This window comes from Ceratosolen solmsi, unplaced genomic scaffold (genome assembly GCF_000503995.2).
Source record: "Ceratosolen solmsi marchali unplaced genomic scaffold, CerSol_1.0 scaffold10, whole genome shotgun sequence".
NCBI classification, from domain to species: Eukaryota; Metazoa; Arthropoda; class Insecta; order Hymenoptera; family Agaonidae; genus Ceratosolen; species Ceratosolen solmsi.
In genome coordinates this window covers 9,919,808-9,929,486 of record NW_011948412.1, presented here as the reverse complement: position 1 = coordinate 9,929,486, position 9,679 = coordinate 9,919,808, and positions in this window count along the sequence as shown.

Here is a 9,679-nt window from a genome sequence, read left to right as displayed (position 1 = left end):
TTTATTCGCATAGCTCTAACTCGAGCTTCCTCAATAACAGACAGAATAATTTAAATTTACTTTTAATATAATGCCGGCTAATTTCCCTTTAGCCGCTTTATAGCATTTATTTCTTCGTTTCTCAATTTTATGCAAAAATCTCCGTTACACATTTAAACAAATGGGCTTTAATTACTTTATAAGTACTACACGATAATTTGCAAAATTGCAATAGTGATGGTCGTATTCATAACCCTACTTCCAGTTTCTTGAACTACGATATAAAAACGAAGCTATTAAAGCTACATTTCGTTAAAATGAATAATAAATAGCGCGATACAAGTAGAAGAAATAAAACGATATTTCAAGGTTGAACGATTGGATGTTCATATTGCTGATTTTGTGTCATGATTTTGTGTTACAATCACGAGAAATCATAGTTTGAAAATTATAAAATTATATTTACCTTAACTGCCATATGTTAAATGAGCAGCCATTGAAAGAATGTTTGACGCCTAATTTGAAACTCTTGCTCGTATGGCTAGGAAAATAATGTCTTTTAAACTTCAATCCAACGTTGCTGTAAGTATTTGATACGATGCCACGATCTCCGCATATTAATATAATATTTATTATTATTCCTTTAAGAATCTTCTCGATTAATACGAATACTCTTCAAAGATTTCATTAAAATTAAAATATCCTGAGTTATAATCTTTTATCGGGTAGCAACTAAATTAAAATGTATCACAAACATTAATATTCGCTTACGTGCATTACGAAATGAATAAATCGGCAAATACTCGTTAATATATAGATAAGTGAATGATTTATGAAAATCGAAATATTTATCTTATTACTTTTTATTTGTGGCTATCAAACACATTGATACTAGCGTTGGTAACGCATAATCTTCGTCGTATATTCTATAAACCTTCTTTGTGTACTGAAATACATGATAATAAATATCTTTCAATAAGTAAATATAGTTTTAATGGTAAAAAAAACATTATTATAGGATTTTGTAAGAACTTCTGTTATTTTCAAAAGTAATATTAATTAAGGGTCAAGGCATGATCAGAGGTTATGCATGTTCTGCTTAAAATTTGTTACATAACAAGTAAACAAAATATAGTTATATGTATAAAGTGAAAAAAATGCGTTATTCAAAATTTGCTAATAATAAGCATTTGGGATTTCGTTTGTCTTGGGATAAGTCGATCAGGCTTCGAATTCTTAAGCATTATAATTAAATGAATAAATTTGAAATAGTAATTATGAATGCGTAATTGAATAATAATACAACTGGAATTTACGTCGTTAAAATAAAAGAAACAACATTGGCTAGATCGAATTTAGAATCTAAATTTAAAAAATCTGCATAATCATATTCTTACGTACGCACGCACTTTCGTTCGCTCTACAGAAATAAAAACTACAATCTGCTTCCAATGATTTCCACTTTATTGAATGAAACGGCGCAGTTCATTTAGTTTGGCCAAAATATCCGATGGAAACAAGTCGCTCGTTAAATATGTAATTTTTAATATACACATTCATATCACAATAAGTTTTATAATTTTCACGTGTAATTGTGTGGCAAAAATGCTTATTACTAATCGCGATTACACTTCGTTTAATTCGGCTTACATTAAAGCCATTTAGACAAGATCAATTAACTTGTTATAATAATTTAGTTTGCTAAATTTTGTATTCTGTGCAAAATTATGAAGCTTCTCATGCTCCATGGTTTACACACGCTAAAGTTGTTTTACAATTTAAAATAATGTATTGAAAAGAAAGAAAAGAAAAAAGAGAAAAAAAATTAATTTGATTTTATTTTATGCATTATTTTATGCAAACGTTAAGCGGAAATTGAACCTTGTTAAATTACATCGATAAAAGTTTTATTTCAATATAACGTTGTTTATAATTATTACTTCGTAGAATTTATAATGTTATATAAATCTATACATCGATCTCTTCGGGTTGAGCACGGATTTTTAATGAATTTTTAAAACATTGCCAACCAATAGACATTTGCTAACATCTCAAAGGGCAATTAACGTCTCTTTAAAATTTTCATAATCCTATGGTTTTTTTCTTTTCATTTTTTTTTTTGTTTTTTTTTTATGTATCACATACAATAGACATTGATCAAAAGCAAAAATAAATTTTACTCGACGCTCAAGTTTTCGCATTATACTAGGTCAAATAGTTAATACAATAAAGCTTTTCTTTTATTAATTATCTATAAGAATAGAAATATCAACCAATGTGATCCAATATCTGATATTTGCTTGTGTAACATAAAATCAGCTATAAAATTGATTATAATACATAATTGGAAATGTGGAGAGGAGGAAAAAAAAACTTAATAAGAGCAAGTTAAAATTTATTCTCCTTCGCATATTCCTCTACTACTAGATTATGTATTTTCGAAAAAATTTTTCATAATTTTCGAAAGATTTCATTCTTTGCTATTTTATGAAAACTTTTCCAGTTAACGTCACGGTAAATTAAATTGAATGTTGTTTTTTTTTTTTTTTTTTTTTAACACAAATCAAATTTAACTATTTTTCGAATTGATTAAATATATTTTAAATGTTATTTTTTATGAATGTATGTACAATACAAAATAATTCTTACGTGTGACTTTAAACTCCATTGTTTCGGTTATTCTATCAGTCGGATCTTTATCTTTGACAATTATTACTTTTTTATATTCTTAAATGACTTTTTTTTTATATTCCAATGTAAATATATCTTATACAATCTTGAGCAAATCTGTAATTCAATGAAATTTAATCTTATAAAATATTTTACAGTAAATTAATATTTTACTTATAACGCAGTCGATTCAATATTGCAATTAACATTCATACTTTTATGTATTCTTGTGAAATAAAATTTGTTTATTGTCTCCAAGCGTGTATTTTAGTATTTCATTATTTTCACAATAATATTTATATTTATATGTATAATTGATATATGATTTGGTTAACCCTCTATACTGATAGTATCGCCGCTTTATTATTATCGATCATTCAATGTTAAATTTAAGAAAAACCTACGCACAGTTTTTACTCTAATTGACTTTCATAGTCTTTTGTAGCGTTGACAAATAAATTAAAAATAAAATTACCAAGATGACTAATTATTTTTATTTATCCATAAGTATACGTACGGCATTACAAAATGACCACTCTTAAATAATTTTAATTTTATGCTGAAGAAATAGATAGTAAATAAATTGAACGAATATGTTAACTATTCAATAATTAATTGATTAATATCACAGGTTTGTTGCAATTCAAAGAAGAAAGAAAGAAATTGACAAATAAGACAAATTTATTATGATGATAGGATCGTAACGATTGTTCAACCGACATATTTTAAGAAATTTTTAATGCACCCAACCGGTAAAAGTGTTTAATAATTTACTTTTAACAAAAGGGAACTCACAATTGAAATTACAAACTTATTTTGCATTTTTCTTCCAGCCTCATTTTAAATTTATCTCCCGAATAGTGCAAACTGAATTCGCACCATTTTAAATATTACTTACAACTCCGAGAATGCTTTGAGAAAAAAATCTGTTTGAGTATTATTTCGATAGCTTACCGAGTGTATAATCTGATTTAGAGTTGCAGAATACTAAAATGTAGTTGAAAGTTTAAAATTACATTTTCTCCGGGCTACATTTCCATTCGACGTCTCAATTTTAATTCGACATTCGCGATTTTCCTTTTATAATAACCAATTACAATTTGTTTTGACCTATCAAGCCGATATCTAAGAGCTAACTTTCATTTTTCGTTACCCATTAATTACATATTAAATAATATAAATATAATTATTATAGCAAGCGTGAAATTTATTGGAATAATAAGTATGTGGACCATTTTACCCGTTCATGACGTGTTGTCTCGGTTCCGCGTTATCGTGCTAGACTATTATTCGTTAAGACCGCCCCATTCCTACACGCATTACACACACACGTATATTCACGCCCCACTCTTCGCTTACTCCAGCCTGTAAAGTAAAAAGCTGCGAAACAAATGAGAGATACATTCTTTTTTATAAATCTCCGTTTCTTGAAGTAAGTAGCTTCATTACGATTGTGATAAGAAGTCAATTCTAGTATTCGGCACTAGAGCCATCGTTATGAGAAATATAAATATATTAACTGGAAGATTTGTGTTTTTAGTTTGGCCATTTACAGTTGCATTGGTAAAAAATAAACGTATATAGACAATGGTTCGCATATACTTAAGCTTGTAGAACCGTTACTTTCCGATTATTAATTACGCATTCAGCAATTTAATATGGATAATGTATTTGAAATCATTCGTATACCTAATATATAAAATATCAATTACGAATATTTCAATATCGCGTTACAAAGAGTTATAGAATATAGAAAAAGTATTCTACAGTCAAGATATATTATTGGAACGAACGTATTTCTCATGTGCGTAATGAATTATTATTTATAATATCCATACGTGCATATACCCAAGCACGCGCGCACGTACAGACACACATAACACAGTCAATAACCAATATTGCCATTTTAATATTTCACCTCGAATTTACTATTTCTTAAATGTAGACATTTTTACGGATTTGAAAGACTTCTTTTGTTTTGTTATATTTCAAGCAAAAGGCTAATAATGCAGCAGTAATCATTTTCTATTTGTGCAGTGATATTTGTGATTTAATGACTAGACGAACATAGTGATTATCAAATTTTTCTATGGATAATGTGTTGAGCTCGTATAAGCGAATACTACGCATTTATAAAATATATACTTTGATCTTGTCCGCAATACCGTATTATTACATGTTTCTCATCATCGATTTAATAAAATATATAGGCTACTTTCATTATGTACTCGATACATTATGTTAATTGTTCGTTATTCTAACTTATCATTAAAAATGGAATCATATATATTTTATACATAATTTTATACATAATAAAAAAAATTAGTATGGATTATTATCGTACGATTATTAAAAATAATGATCATCTTATGAAATATGAAAATCAAATTATGACGTAAAATACGTTTTACGATATTACAATTTAAATAAAACAGGATTGACTCTGTTAAATTTATTCTGGTAAATGAGAAATATTTATTCCAGCAACAATTTTATTAATGATTTATATTATATAGAATATAAAATGAAAAAAAAAAAAAAAAAAACTGTTCGAAATCTATAGACAAAATTACATCATAAAGAGATTTTCTTAAATAATAAGCAATTTTAAAAGTGAATTTTTTTAATATGTTCATAGAAATTCGAAATTAAAATAGATTGATACTAAAAATTTCAGCTTGTGCGATAATATAATTACGATAAAAATAATAAATTAAATTAATTTATATAATATATCGCTTTATATAATTGTAACATATTTTCAAAATTATGAACAATACATTACTCGGACGAATTCAATAAGCACGTTGTCCGTCGGGATTAATTTTGCTACTGCAATTGATATATCTATTATTACAATTAAGATTCGAATCATTATCATCATTATCGTCTTCATCATTATACTTATTGTTATTCATATTATTTATTAAACTATAGTCATCATTATTAATGTTATTTTTATAATTAATACTGTAATTACCAGCGATACTAATTGGACTGCTATTGTTGCCACGTAATCAATAATGTAATTACTATTTTAAAATCGAGTGTTTTTGATAGGTAGGTAATCATAATTAACCGAATAATCTAAATTAGAAATTATTGTTAATATAAAAGGCTTTAAGAAAATGTGGTAAGTTTATGTTTTTATTAGACAAAGTACTATAATGTTGACATTGTTGAAATTCATAAATGAATTTTATATTCGAGATAATTATAATGGAATTATCATAACGTACGCGCGTGTGTGTGTATGCATATCTGTAATTAATTATACATAACTATATTATAAATCATATTTACGGAAAAAGTGAATAACAAACATTTTTTGATAAAACAGATTTTATGTTTTTAATGTAATTAATTATGTATGATTATATTATTAATCATATATATGGAAAAGGTAAAAAAAACGAAAATTTTCTTATAAAACAGATGTTATGTTTATTCAACATTTGTTAAAAGAATTATACGAATGATAATTGATATGAATCCTTAATCCTTACTTTGTGCCAGTGTTGAGGATAAATTACAAATAAATAAATTTTGGGATAATAAAATAATTATATAGTTATATTTACTAGAACTTCATAATGAAGACATTAAAAAGTATAAAAAAATTTATATTTTTATGTTACATACGCATTTAAATTTATACGAAATAAACTAATATTTTTATGAGAACATGTTTTATATTCTTAAACATTATGTATTATGATTTATTTTTATTCGATAAATAATGCTTGAATTTATTATTTTCGTTGAAATGGCAATGAACGAAATTATTATCTTACCAAATATCTACATTAACCATTTAATTACGCGTATTATAATTAATAAAATAGTTAATATTTTTTAAGGAAGATAAATTGACACTCAGCTTACTTTAATCTTTTAAATTTAATATTCCTTAAAGGTTTTCGTTTTTCCCGTCAAAAAGCTATGGGAAGTTTCGAGTTACCGAATTTTCAATATTCTAATATTCAACATACATACCCTCGAAATTCATATCATTAATATACTTTAATGCGTAGAAAACGAAGAGAAATATACACAATTTACTTCATTAAACACTCTAATAGTATTATTCGTTTATTTTTAATTGTATTGCTTTTATTATGACTTCACATTCTTTAATTAATGTTAATTTTTTATTTTTATTTTACTTAAAATTTTTCTCTTTAATAAAATATAAATTGCATCAAGATAAATTTAATATTCAGAATAAATAAAATGGCCAAGACAAAAATCGTCATTAGTTATGAAAGTTTCTGCAAGTAAGTACCGTTGAATAATAAAATATGTAAACAAGTTTTTGAATTTCAAAATCGGTGATGTGCCCCACTAAAAGTTTCTTTAATCTATTTGGTATGTAATGTATTTTAAAATTAAAATTTTCTTATGACTCTATAAGCCACTTATTATTCCCTGCAGCTCGTAATCAATATGATTAATTATATGTTAATTATTAATTATTTGGTTAAATATTTCCATAAGAATGAAAAATTGCTTCCGAATACATTACAGTACTTATAATAGTATTTCGTTCTCATATTCGTTTCGCTTCAACAATTAATAATCCAATAATTATTAACAATCCAAATAAATAGCATCGATCGCAGTTACATTTAATAAAAATTCACTCTGAGATTATTAGACTTTAGATGGTGTAAAAGTTCGACAATTTGTAGTAACTATCTGATGCAACACTATAAAATTTACTGTAATAATTACACAATACTAGAATAATGATATTGTGAGATGAGATATTAAAATAATACCTTAAACTTCGCAGTATTATTATAAGTTACGTATAAGAAATTGATATTAAAGTTATCATAAAGTAAGCCGATTTATTCGTGAACATTGAGTTGTAATAGAAATATATGCCGATGAGAATGAAGTATTCAAAATCAAAATCAAACACAAAAATTTATCTGCATCTGCATGTTTATCTGTTTCATATAAATTACGATCTTTTAAAAATAATATCATATTCTTTACAATGGAACGATATCGATAAAGGACCTTTTTATTAAAAAATGATAGTAAATTGGAAAATTTGGCATTCAGCTTATACGCCGATGAAATATTCAAATGTAAATTCCTCCATAATTATGAATAAATGATATTACTTTCAATCTAAGAAGACATTAAGTAATCGTGAAAATTCAAAATTGTTAATTCAAGAGAATAATTTGTTCATTTTTGAATACTACTTCTAACAATCAATGGTAAACTCACCACGGTTGGCCGAAACTTTCGAGCCTTAATCTCTTCATCTCATCTTGAAAAATCGGTGTTTCAAATTAGTCTTAATCGTAATAATGCAAGTTGCACGATGTGAATAAGGCATTAACGATACGTGAACGCGAATCTCTAATGATTTGAATTTGACATTCGCGCGAGACGTTGACGGTCAGAAAATTTAAGGGGCAAATGACGTGAACGACGTGAACGACGTGTATGAGAAATTGTAACCGAGTTTTAAATTATCATTACTATCGTAACGCGGCACCACGGCCTTCATAATCAAACGCATAAGGAAAATGGTACGAGATCGAGGATAAAATCCGCTAAACTTACGGCTCGAGATGAAAACATCGTGGCCTCGACGAGTGCGCGAGCGATGATAGCGAGCGATCTCTCTCGGTAAGCCAATTCCAAGTGCTCGCCCCGCGATCAGGGGCCGAGCGCATCGAAGCGCACAGGAGGTGGAGTCACCAGCATCGGCATCATCCTCGACGAATTAACGAAGCACAGCCCCAACATAGTCCTATCAGGCCGAGCCTCCCGCTGACGGATAATCGTCATCGCTCGCTTACCGAGGCCATTATCCGGGATTTGTCGTCGGTCAAGCAGAGCTCACCCGGGGCCTCGGATACGACCTCCCCTCGCCCGGCGCTTGCTCGACTGGTAAGCGGGGGCGGAGTAAGGAGGCGCGGGAAAAATCGAGAAGCCGCGAGAGACCGTCGGCGTAGCAGGAGGACACGCGGCCACGTCCCCGCTTATCCGTTCGCATGCGCCTTTCTGCCACGAGCGTCGTCGATCGATAATTTCGCGCCGCCGGCTTTTCCCTCCCCCGGTGACGCACGTACGCCCGAGCAGCCCCCGCGCGGGGGCTTTTCGCGTTTCCCCCGACGACCGCGAGAAGCCGCCCTTGACGCGGCGCCGCGTCCACAGTCGCGGTCGCGTCCGAGTTGCGCCCACCCCGCGAGCGATGCCAGTGTCGTGACGTGCTGCGAGTCGCGCATCCGCTGCCTTCCGCTGAGTTTACTCGGACAGCCGAGGGACATCCGAGGCCGAACGGCCCTCGGCTACCTCCAGCACCACCGACTCGGCCTTGACCCGAGCCTCCGGAACCCCGCGGTTACGCTGTTCCAGGGGTAAGTGCGGAGCCGCGACCTACAGCCCTAGATTCTCTGCCACTATACGTACCTAACCTCAACTGCGCGCGCGCACGCTATCGCGTCCTCGCTACTCCCGAGCTCGTCCTCGTCGTATCGTCTTCCCACGAGTACACGAGTCTTCCGAGACAGTTTCCCTATCGTTTGCTGACGGTAGACATTAATCGTCGTACGGTCGTCTCCGCTATCCTAGCGCGCTTTTCCAGCGACCCGTGTACGAGTGCGCGGATGAACGGACGAGTCGTCGAGCTAAGCGAGTTCTCGTCCCCCGCACCAACGTTGCAACACCCCAACCCCATCCGGCCCCCCCAGTTAGTTAGCAAGGGATAGCACGAGGGAGAATGTGTGTGCGTGTGCGTGTGAGCGTGTGCGTGTGTGTGTGGTCCCCCGCACCAACGTTGCAACACCCCAACCCCATCCGGCCCCCCCAGTTAGTTAGCAAGGGATAGCACGAGGGAGAATGTGTGTGCGTGTGCGTGTGTGTGTGTGTGAGTGTGTGTGTGTGTGAGAGAGAGAGGAAGAGAGAAAGAGAGAGAGAGAGAGACAGACAGACAGACAGAGACAGAGACAGAGAGACGGTGTAGGCGGACGATGAGGAGTTGATGCGGGGAAGGGGGAAAGAG